The sequence below is a fragment of the Mus musculus genome, chromosome 16 (assembly GCF_000001635.26).
Source record: "Mus musculus strain C57BL/6J chromosome 16, GRCm38.p6 C57BL/6J".
Lineage (NCBI taxonomy): Eukaryota > Metazoa > Chordata > Mammalia > Rodentia > Muridae > Mus > Mus musculus.
Window position 1 is genome coordinate 96334845 of NC_000082.6, and position 12744 is coordinate 96347588.

Consider the following 12744-nt stretch of genomic DNA (forward strand, 5'->3'; position numbering starts at 1 on the left):
GGGGCCCAACTTGATATTCAACTTGGGCCCCTTCACTCCTAAGTGACATTCGGCAGGTCTCCTGATGTTTCTGGGCCTTGAACGTCTCGTCTGTAGTATAAAGGATACAGTAAAGACTCTGCTGTGTTCTAAAGCCACCAACGGAAGCAAATGGCTGCAATATGCATGAAATTCTAGGGAACAGTAGAAACTTTACTAGTATTGACCAGCGTGGTATTGGGGTGGCAAGAAGAGGGGCTGTCAGTGTGATCTGAAGTGGCAATTTTAAATCATAAGATCATATTAACTGTGTTATTAGCCACCTATCTTCATATCTGTGACTGTGGTACAATCCTGACCAAAAGGGACTTAGGGAAGTGTCTTAGTTAGGGTTTTATTTCTGTGAAGAGACATCACAACCATGGAAACTCTTTTTTTTTTTTTTTTTTTTTGGTTTTCGAGACAGGGTTTCTCTGTATTGCCTTGGCTATCCTGGGACTCACTCTGTAGACCAGGCTGGCCTCGAACTCAGAAATCTGCCTGCCTCTGCCTCCCAAGTTCTGGGATTAAAGGCGTGCACCACCACTGCCCGGCATGGGAACCCTTATAAAGGAAAACATTTCCTTGTGGCTGGCTTACAGGTTTAGAGGTTTAATCTATTATCATCTCTTCTGGCGTGCAAACGTACACGCAGACAAAGCACCCATATACATAAAGTGCGTAAATCCTTAAAAAATAACATTTAAAAGAAAAATGACAGATAAACTATCAGAGGCAGAAGCGCAGAAGTTTTTCCGGGAATTAAGGCTGGAGGGAGAAGGGAAGCTACTCATGGAAGAGATGTGCATGAAGGAAGTTTTGTCAACAGACTGTGCATTTATTCAAAACCTGAGCTGTTTGCATGCATCTTGGGTTCTTCCCATGCATTGCGGTGTGGTTGTGAAACAGCAGCCTTCAAGATTTGCTGGTCTGCAGACACTGCCAGCACCCAGGAGAGCCAGGGGCAGAGGCTGACCTTCGAGGCCCGTGTGTTGCTGACTTGAGAGAGGTTTATTGAATGAATGCGAATGTAATAGAAGCCACTGCTTTCTTAACAGGGTTAGGAAGGTTGTTCTTAGGAAGGAGCACGGCAGTGACGACAGAGAACATTCTGGGAGTCACCGAACGAATAGACAGATGACTGGCTTTGTGTGGAGGATGTAAATATTTCATCGAGAAGTACGGCGTCAGAATAGAAGTGTGGCTCCCTAAATAGACATGTGGGCACTCTCTATCATGTTCTCCTGAAGTTTCAGCAGCAGTTGGTGGCTTTCTTGCTGATGCTGAAATGTGTGACACTTTAATGCATATTCCCAAATGGCCTGTTTGGCCATCATCACTGCGTGTTTATAACTGTGAGGTCCTCCTAGACCAGGTGATATACACCAAAAAACAGCATATGGGAGGCCGAGTCAGGAGATCACAAGTTCAAGGCTGGCTATATAAAGACCATCTTAAAAAAAAAAATAAATAAAGTAAGGGCAAAGGAGATGACTTGGTGGGTAAATTACTCGGCAAGCAAGCAGGAAGACCTGAAATGGACACCAAGGCCTGAGGAGGTGGTTTAGCAGGTAAACTGCTGAGCATGCAAGCATGAAGACCTAGATTGGATCCCCAAACCCACATAAAGCTGGGCATATTAGTAGTCTTCTATAATCGTGGGTCTTCTACAGTGAGTCTGGAGGATCCTTGGGAGCTGGTGGGCCCGCTAGCCTATAAATGTACTGCCAAGCATCAGGAGACCTTCCTCAAACCAGACAGGAAGAGAGTACACACACCGAATGCTGTCCTTTGTCCTTCATGTATATACTGTGGCATGCTTACATTTACACTTAAACATGTACATACACATGCAAAGATAAAAATTAAAATAAAAAAATTGTAGCATGTCGACTTCCAAGTTCTAACATAGTACAGATCCACTTCCCATGGTCCCTGCGACCATATGGAGATTAAGGGTCTTCAAAAATGGGACCTGAGACAAAAACATATCTGTATCTCTGAATAAAAGATATTGCTATAATGAGAAAGTGCACAGGGCAATGGGTACCCAGGGTCAGAAGCTCAGGATGTAGTAACAGCCATTTCTTTCCTGAGCCTCGCGTTCTCTCAAGCTGGCTGTCATTCTTCTTCTTCTTCTTCTTTTAAAGTATCATTGTGTATGCGGTGTGTAAGTGCAGGCACACACACACCATGGTACATGCATTATTGTAGGTTCTGGGAATCAAACTCACACCATCAGGTTTTGTTTTGTTTTAGGTTTTCTTATTTGATAGGTATCAGTCTGCTTATTGCCTGCACGAATGTATTTTCTATGTACCACATGCCTGCAGTGCCCACAGAGGCCAGAGATGGTGAGAATCCCTCTGGAATTGCAGAAGGCTATGGGCTATGAACTGCCTGGCAGGAGCTGGGAACTGAACTGGAATCCCTGGGCAGAGCAGCTGATGATCTCAACCACTGAGTCATCTCTCTAGCTCTGTGGCAAGCATTTTTACCCACAAAGCATCTCTTCAGCCCCGTGGCAAGCAGTTTTACCCACTGAGCCATCTTCACAGCCCCAAGGCCCAGTTTCTCCACCAATGAATTTACACTTGGAGTGTCAGAGAGCAGAGGGAAATGGATACCTTGGGGTGATGCTGGCCAAGAGCCAGGGAGCATCATGTATCCAAGCAGGTGTCAGCCCTTGAGTACAGACTCTGTATCACACAGAGATGCTATTTGAGACTCATGGCCATTGGATGCCACCTGATGCCTGAGGCATTGTGAGAAGGGAAGACAATCTTGTTGATTGAGTTCACCCAGAGGCAATAAGGTTTACTTTAAATCGTTAATGTTAAATATTCTGTTAGGAGGAGGTTGAGGAACTCTTTAGACAGAGATTAAAAAAATCTAGATGCTGTTTTTATTTTGTTTTTGTTATTGTGGGAAAAAAAAAACCCTGACAAAAGCACTTGTCAGGGACAAAGGATTTATTTGACTTGAAGTCCTAGTTATAGTTTGTCATTGTGGGGAAGTCAAGGCAGGAAGCTTGGGGTGGTTGGCCACATCCATGATTGAGAGCAAAGAAAATGGGCACTCGCACAAAGTCAGCTAGCTTTCTCCATTCTTATATAATTCAGGATTTCCTGCTTAGGGAATGGTTCCACCCACAGTGGGAAGGGTTTCTCATGTCAATGAGCAAGCAGGACAGCTGTGCCCCACAGACATGCCTGCTGGAAAACCTGATCTAGACCATGGCTCGCCAAGACTCTCTTCCTAGGTGATTCCAGACTGTTAGATTCCAAGCTATCAATTCAATCTAACCATCAGTCGGGTATGGCAAGACACATCTTTAATCCCAGTACTTAGAGGCAGGAGCAGGCAGATCTCTGTGAGTTTAAGGCCAACTTGGTCTACATGATGAATTCTAGGACAGCCAGGGCTATGTAGAGAGAGATCCCCCCCCCCCAGCCAATCAAAAACAAATGAACAAACAAGCAAACAATTCCAACAACAACAATAACAACAACAGCAACAGCAGCAGCAGCAAAACCCAACCAACTAATCCCCCAACCAACTAACTAGCCAATCAACTAACTAGCCAACCAACTAACCACCCACCCAAACCAAACACAAACCAACAGATAAGATCTAAGCTTCACAGATGCTATGCCTGCTGTCTCTGTTGTCCCTGAATTTTGTAAATTGAGACACTGGTAGTTAAATGTCAGACACTGTGCTAGGTAATTTTACCCATTAGGCTCTTGGTTGAGCCATTTCTCCGGTCTCTGGGATTCTAATGTGCATTTTCTTTCTGAATACTGACCGATAAAACAGAAAAATAATCAAAATACTTGGATCCGACTCTTGTCTCCCTAGCTAGGTGTGAGGGTTATTCTTCATTGTCAACTTGGTTGGATTTAGCATGACCCAGGAGACAGGGCTCTTGGAGTGTCTGTGAGGCCACTCCCAGAGAGTTAAGCTTAGGGAAGACCCACCCTTCCCTCTGAAGGCACTGTCCCATGGCCTGGGATGCCAGGTCTGAATAAACACTAAAAAAACAGAGAGGGAGTCGTGTTTCCCATTCATCTCTCTTTGCTTCCTGATTGGGGACACAATGTAACTCTCCTTCTGACTTTCCCACTGATAGACTATATCCCTCAAAACATGAGCTGAACAAACCCTTTCTGTTAAGATGGTTTTGTTACAGTAACCAGAAGAGTTCTTCAAACCTGTTTAGCTGGTGTAGGTAGATGGCTGATCTAAGCCTGACCTTTAAGTTCTTTGTTATTCCATTCACCTCCCGTTCAAAGCCTGGTCTCCAGTGTTGGCATTTAGTCTAGGTTCTGCCCCACAGTTACTTGGCTACAGCCAGGTGTGCCTGACTCACTATAAAAGGCTGCTTGCCCCCTCCTCACTCTTTTGCTTTCTCCTCTTGCTCCTGTCCCTACCCTCTCTCTCCCCATTCCCCTCCACCCTCTCTCTCTGTGCTCATGGCGGCCTCTACTCCCTTTTCCTTCTCTTTCTTTCTCTCTCTCTTTCTCTCTCTCTCTCTCTCTCTCTCTCTCTCTCTCTCTCTCTCTCTCTTTCTTTCTTCCCTCCCTCCCTCCCTCCCTCCCTCCCTCCCTCCCTCCCTCCCTTCCTTCCTTCCTTCTTTCTTTCTTTCTTTCCTTCTTTCTTTCTCTGTCTCTACTACCCCTCAACTCCTCTCACCATGCCCTGAATAAACTCTATTCTATACTATACCATCATGTGGCTGGTCCCTCAGGGGGAAGGGACGTCTCAGCATGGGCCCACAGAGGCACCTCCACCAAACATATCCCTGGTTTCTCTTTCTTTTTACAGAACACAATATCCAGGATCTGCTCTAGGCCAAGGTCTCTTTGGAATGGAGTCTGGGATGGTGACTCGCCTGTAGCAGGTGGCTGGAGCAACCCTCATGGAGGCATGCCAGGAAGACTTGACATGAGAAACAGAATTACTTGATGTGACAGTTCTGAGCGCAGCTCACAGTTGGTGCTGGAGCTTGGAGAGTCATGATGTCCTGGATGAAATCTAAGAGTGATGGGCTGTGGACCTCTGTTTTAGCACCTTACACCTTAGGAGGGGGCGAGGTTGTGGGCCTTCGGCTAAGGATGAAATGCTGATGTAACTTATTTTAAAAACAGAAATTCGAAGAGGACACAGTGCGGCTCATAGCAAGAACATTCTTTTAACTACTAATTATGGCTATTCCTACCCACAGGTGAATCAGACAGGTGAATCTGTGGACCTGATATTTTTGAATAATATTCTACTACCTAGTCCAATGTGTTCTCACTGCAATGGCTTCCTCAGTAGGTCTGGGTCTGTTGTGTCCTCTTTTGATGTGTGCACTCTCAGTGTACTGACCTACGATGGTATGGGACAGAGTGTAGGAGGTAGGTTTTCTCAGTAGAGACAGCTCCAGATTTCAGGTGATTACATAATCTTTCCTCACAAATTTTGCAGGCATCACTACTTGGTATCAATGCTTGAATTTTTGCAGACAACATGTACCATTCATGGTTGGCTTTCACTCATTCACCCGTTTCTATTAAGCATGCATTTATATCCACCATGCATGCTAGGTATGGTCAGAATGTTAACTAGCTTGTGTCATTTACAATGAGACCCCTGATAAGGTTTCCTTATGATTCTGGGGTTCAAATCCAAGGTCAGGTGGCCTCATTTGTTTGGTCTTCTGGAGAAGGTTGCACGTAGCATGCTCAATGGCAGATAGAAAAGGGAGGGGAGACCAGGGTTCCACAGTTCCTTTTGAGAACATATTACCAATGACTGTAGGACCTCCTTATAGCACCTGCTGGTACCATTTCTGATGAACCTCGGGGTGTGGGGTGGGTGGGTGGCAACACGTTTAACCAGAGGCTGAGGGTGCCTTCCACACACTCATCTAAATAGGTGCCTGCTCTCGAAGAGTACAGAGTGCCTGAGCTAATCTTAGACTGGATTATGAAAGCAGAAACACACCTCTTCATATGCAAAAATAAAGCCAGGTAGGGGATAGTCATTCATTCATGGTTTTTCTATAGTAGTAGAATCTACAGCCTGTGCTGTTGGGGTGAGCATTCAGAGCATCTGACTCAGGCATTCACAGAGTAAAACAGAATGTGGTTGGTGTGTGTGTGGCGAGCAGGAAGGGAAATAGCTCTGGGATGTTAGTAAATTAAAATTTTAGGGCTGAGGCGGTGGGTCCGTCGGCAAAATGCTTGCCTTGCAAGTATGGAGACCTGAGTGTGATCCCCCTTTCACTCCAAGAAGCACATAAAAATGCCAGGGGTGTTAATTAATATGCTAGTATTCCCAGATCTAGGGAGGCAGAAATAAGATTTCTAGGGCTTGCTGTTTGGCCAGCCTAGCTTAATGGCAAGCCTGTCTCAAAGGAGGATGGCACTGTCACCAAGGAATCCACACAAAGTTGTCCTCTGGCCTCCAAGAGAGAACACACACACACACACACACACACACACACACACACACACACACACACACACACGGGATGGGCATACATTTAAAAAATAAACAACAGAAATCACTGTGTAATTTTCATTTAGTTTCTCACCCGGCAGTGCCCTCTGGTGGCAGAATGAAAGTACTTCATCCCAACCTGCACCGTTTCTGCTCGTCTGGGACAGCTACATAATTTATCATGCAAACTTAAAGAGTTTTGATTGTAAAATGGGAAATGATCAATAATTCCCTAAAGTTCCAAGTGTGAATGAATATCACTGAGAACAAACACAGCCTGGAGGGAAAAAGTGATCCTGACACCGAGTCAGCAAATGCTTGGCTCATTTCAGATGTTAGAAGGCTTGATTCTTAGCTTTCCCTCACTAATTACCACATGGCCATCATGGTATTGCCAGGTAAACTGTAGGGCAGCTAACTACAGATCATCAGTAATACACCTAAGACATCAGCAGACACCTAAGGGTGTCTCAAGTATGCAGATGAACAGCAAATATTTTTAGTATTAATATGCCCTATAAATTGTTTCATGGGACATACTTATCCTAAAAAGTATTTGCCTCTTATCCGAAACTGGATGTTTCGGGGGTGGGGGGTGGGGTGGGGTGGTGGTGTCTGTTTTTCTTTCTTCCAAATGTAGGAATTGAGATAGGAGGGCTCTAGTCACTCGCTCAATGGGCAGGCCTTGTCATCTCAGGCCTGGGCTGTGTAGCAGGACAGACGGCTGCAGCGGCACACAGAGCTCAGTGACTTGAGAACTTGTGTGGGTGCTCCCATGCTCATGTGCCAAGACAGTCTGGGGGAGGCACTCTGCAGTCTGAGTCAGGGACGTCTCTGACAGTAGTCCTGGCTCTGGGTATGAGTGCTGGGTTTGGGCAGGGGCTACCAGCTTCTAGAATTTCTATCTAAGGGACTTTGTGGTGTCAAACCTTTCTCTGACACTGTCCTTCCCACAAAGGGGTCTCTGAAACCCATTTTTTTTTGAAACTGTAGCTTATCCTCATGGCCACAACAACAGCCAGTTGTAGGGACAGCCAACTAAGGTGGAACAGTTAAGAGTCCATATTCCAGGGATGTCACAGTTGGGATCTAAGGTGCTAGTCATGGTGGAAACAAAGTTCTGGGATCTGGAGTCATCTTACCAGCAGGGAGGTGGGAAGAAGACAGAAGGGGAAAGAAGAGGGCATGAGAAGAGGAGAAGTGGAGAGAGGAGGAGCAAGGGAGGAGGGGGAAGGAGAAGGGGAAGTGGGAGATGGGGAAGAGGAAAGGGAGGAAGGGGAGGAGGAGGGGAAGAGAAGGGGAGGAGGATGGAGGAGGAAAATAGGGAGGGAGAGGAGGAAGGGGAGGAGAAGAGGAGGAGGGGGAAGGAAAGGGAGAAGGGGGGAGGAGGAGGGAAGTGAGGAGGGGGGAGGAGGAGGAGGAAGAGGAGGGAGAGGAGGGAAGGGGAAGAGCCTGAGAAAGGCATGTGTAAGAGAGCATAAGGGAGTGGCAAGGAGAAGCAAAGACCTCCATGGCCCCAGACATATGAGAAACCCAGGGCTCCATCCATGTGTCTCTGCAGCCCCACAGCTCCACAGCTCCACGGCCCCACAGTCCCACAGGCCTACAGGTTCACAGTCCCACAACCCTGCAGTCTTGTAGCCCTACAGGCTCTCTGTAGCCCCACAGCCCTGCAGTCCTTCAGCCCCACAGGACCACAGCCCTCCATCCCTGTAGCCCCTCAGCCTCACAGGCCCACAGCCCCACAACTCCACAGCCCCACAGCCTCACAAACCAGCAGCCCCGCAGCCCCGCAGTCCCACAAGCTCACATCCTTACAGCTCCACTGCATGGACCTGAAGCCATATCTCAGTCACTGTTCTATTGCTGTGAAGAGACACCATGACCAAGGCAACTCTTACAAAATGAAGTATTTACTGAAACCTACAGTTTCAGAGGTTTTGTCCATTATCACAGCAGGAACATGGTGGCATGCAGACAGGTCCTGGAGCAGTAGCTGAGAACTTCCTCCTAATTGGTAGAGAGGGGCAGAAAGAATAGACCTGGGGTGGGCCTTATGAAAAGCCCACCCCTGGTTACATACTTCCTCCAATAAGGCTACACTTCATGATCCTTCTAATCCTATCAAAGAGCTACACTGCTAAGCATTTAAATATGAGCTTATGGGGCATTCTTATTCAAACCATGACAAGCTCCATAGCTCCACAGCCCCACAGCTATCATGGTCCTACGACCATCCAGGGGAACGGTTGGCACAGCTGGAGCGCATGGTCCGCCACTCCAGCTTCCCCTCATTCACTACTACTGCATCAGAGTCACCTGTGTGGTGGAGTGTTATCTTCCAAGAACAGTAACTACTGCTGTGAGCAAGGGGAGGGCTCCTCACGATGTCCCCTGAGAGTTTGTCACCGTACCCTGTTCTTCCCAGTCAACTGTGTCTAATTCTGCCCAAACTGCAAGTGACCTCGTGCTCTCAGAGGGTGGACTGTGGAAGGTGGAGGGAAGGACTTTATTTATACAGCTGTGGGGAACATCATGTTGGGGTAACATGTTCCGAAGTATGGTTGTTGGCATTTAGTCTAGACTCCACTCCACAGTTACCTGGCTACAGCCAGGTGTGCCTGACTCACTATAAAAGGGGCTGCTTGCCCCCTCCTCACTCTCTTTTTCTTGCTCTTACTCTGTCCCCTTGCTCCTGTTCCCTCTCTCTTCCCATCACCCCCCCCCCCCCATGTGCTCATGACTGGCCTCTTCTCCCCCACCTCCTCTGCCTTTCTTTGTCTCTACTACCATCTCAACCCTCCTCCCCATGCTCTGAATAAACTCTATTCTATACTACACCAGCTTGTGGCTGGTACCACAGGGGGACCCATGCTTCAGCGTGGGCCCACAGAGTCACCCCCTTCTCCTATACCATTCCTTGCCTCTACCAAACATGTCTCTGGTCTCTCATCTTTTTATAAAACACAACAGCGGCTGCTTTGGGGTTCCCTGTGTCCTATAAATAATCCCAAATCCATGATGTTTAAGTAAGTGCAATAAATTTTGGTGGGATGGCGCTTTTGTTGTAGAAATTGTTTAATTCCAACCCAGGGTTTGTATCCTGCCTTTGACCATTTAGTTCCCTGATAACACACACACACACACACACACACACACACACACACACACACACAACCTTTATATTTACAATAAATAGCACAAGAGCTGGGTGGATAACTACCCTCTATGTTATTAGAGCCTACTTTCTATCGCTCACCCTGAATTATTACTTACTATTTACTACGTTTCATCTGGGGTGCTCCTAACTCCAGTTGGCCAGCCCTCAGGGCCATGTTTTTATGGCTTACCTAACCCATGGCGGCTTCCTCCTCCCTTCACCTTCTTTCCCCCTTGTGATCCCCCTCTGATCCCAAGCCAGTGAAACCTAAACCCCACCTATGTGTCTTCTGCTGAGCTATTGGCTGTTGGCATCTTTATTTACTAATTAGAAATAACTTGGGCAAGGTCACTTAGCTTTTAAGGGCAGACTCTCTGTCTCTGGGGCAACCAGTCTTGGAGACCCAATATTAGCATTAGAATATAAGCAGGATCAGGCCAACCTAAGCTGGGCTTGTTGCTGCCTTGTTCGGGCATGGGGGGGAGCAGGTGTTTGTATCTCCCCAGAAAGAACTTCACACAACACCCCTAAATATGTTTCCTGAAGACTTCTTCCCAAACACTAGAATCCCGGTAAACGAAATACTATAACCTGCCTTCAAAACTCGTCTAAATGTTCTCCAAAGGCATGCCCACCCTCCCTAAGGCCTCCTGCTGTTCCCTCAGGTCCTCCCTTCTTGGTCCCTGCGCCAGTGTCTTTCAACACCGTGGAAATTCCTGTCTGTAGCTTCTTCTCATGCACGGGCCAGCTCAGCTGTCTTGAGTGTGTCTGTGCACTCAGGCTGGTTATCTTACAGCTCTGGTTAGTGAGGTCTGTCGCCACCTAGTGGCCGTCTAGGGTGAAAGGGGAACTCGATCCAGAAGAGAGGTGGGTAGTGGCATTTTCTTGCCTGCTGAAGAAGTAGCGTCACTCATAAAAGCACCAGGAGGCTCAGAAGATCCCCGACACAAGTGGGATTTGAAGCAGGATGTGGAAGAAGGCGAGATTCATATTTGCAGACTGACAAGCAATCAGCTGTGAAAATACCCACCAACCCATATGGACTCATGTTTTCCCCACGGTTTCTTTCCCTGCCCACAGGAAACTGCCCAACCCCTGTTGCACTTGCGTCTTGTGGCTGCTTGTCCTCTAGGCTGCCTGGCCAGGCCACTGCAGTTGGCCCAGAGATGGGGCTTCATACTTAGATGGGTGCATTAGAGTCCCCTTTATAGAGATCTAAACACAGGACCTGAAGAATGAAGCCAGGGAAGTGGAGAGATGGTATTCTGCACAGTCATGAAGACCCCAGTCTCACCATTCTTCCTTCTTCTCATTCCTTTTCCTTCTCCTGACCAGAGAGCCTGCATCCAGTCTCTTATTTACTAAAGCTACACCATCAAGGGTTTCACTATTGTTAATATTTTTTGAAATCCTTAAATTTATATAATATTTCTATAAATCCCAGGTCATTAGTTCCAATTCCTGCTTCCTTAAAACAGAAACTAAACACAGAGCAAAAGCATGTTTCTCTATGGTTTTTACACAGCCTGTTCTTCACAGGTAACTGGGCACAGCTCTTGCGGTTTCCTGGTACAGCAGACAGCAGTCTTTAACAGCAGTAACTGTTTTCATGTAAGAACAGAAAGGTGACAGACTACTAGGGTTTAAATAAGTTCTTACAAAGTTTTAAATTTTATGTAAGTAAAGCAGCAGGCTTTCTCTAATATCTCTCTAGGAACTGTCGTCTTCAATCCTTCAAGAAACTAGGAGGACAAAATACTCATGTTTTATACGCTTGTACATCATGTTTTAATTCTCTAACCTTTGTTTCCTATCCTGGCAATTCTGGGGTCTCATATACTCTTCTTCTAATGCTATTTGTTTCTACATCATATACAAACCTTCCTCCTGTAAAATAAACCCATCATCATTGCTCGTTTTCTATAGATCCCTTCTTTTCCTATCCATGCCTTTTCTTATTGAGACATTTTAACTCTCTGTCCTTGATGTCCCCAAGGTCACCCTGGCTAATTAATGCAGCAGTCATTGGACTGAAAGGCACATGTATCTCCTCACGATTCCAAGTTTTAAGGCCAAGTCTCACAACGAACTATTTCTGCAGCGAACTGTTTCTACAAAGGACCATGTAGGCTTCTATGGCCTCTGTGGTTATGTCGTTTAGATTCTTTCCCATGGCCTTAAAGGCCAAGCAGAAGGCCTGTTCCTCATCCTCCACAGCCTCATGTCCACCTCCATTCCTCATTCCTGAGAACTGGATCTGTTTATTATGGAGTGATTAGCTCTGAGTAATGGAGAAAGCATATTCCCCAGAAAGCAAGATTGAAAGTAATATAGAAAAGACAGTATATCAGTTTCAGGGCAACAACACACTTGGGGATCAATGGCCTGGCAATGCTCTAGGGGCGGGAACTGTGTCACCACACCTCCCAACACACACACACACACATACACACACATTTACACGCACATACACATATGCACACATTCACACACACACACTCACATACCACATACACACACCACAACACATACACACACTCACATACACACACACATGCACACACTCACATACCACACACACACACCACAACACATGCACACACTCACATACACACACACATACACACACTCACATACCACACACACACACACACCACACCACACACACACACACTCACATACACACATACATTCACACAATACACACACTCACACATTCACACTCACACACACATACACACATGCTCACACACCACACACACATACACACACATACCACACACACATACACACACATTTACACGCACATACACACATGTACACACTCACACACACATAACACACATACCACACACACACACACACACACACACACACACCACACACACTCACATACACATACATACACACATTCACACACACATACACACACTCACACACACATATACACATACACACTCACACACACACCACATATACACACACACTACACATACATACACACACTCACACACACACCACACAAAAATACACACACACATACACACACACATACACACAGAGTGAGAGAGAGAGAC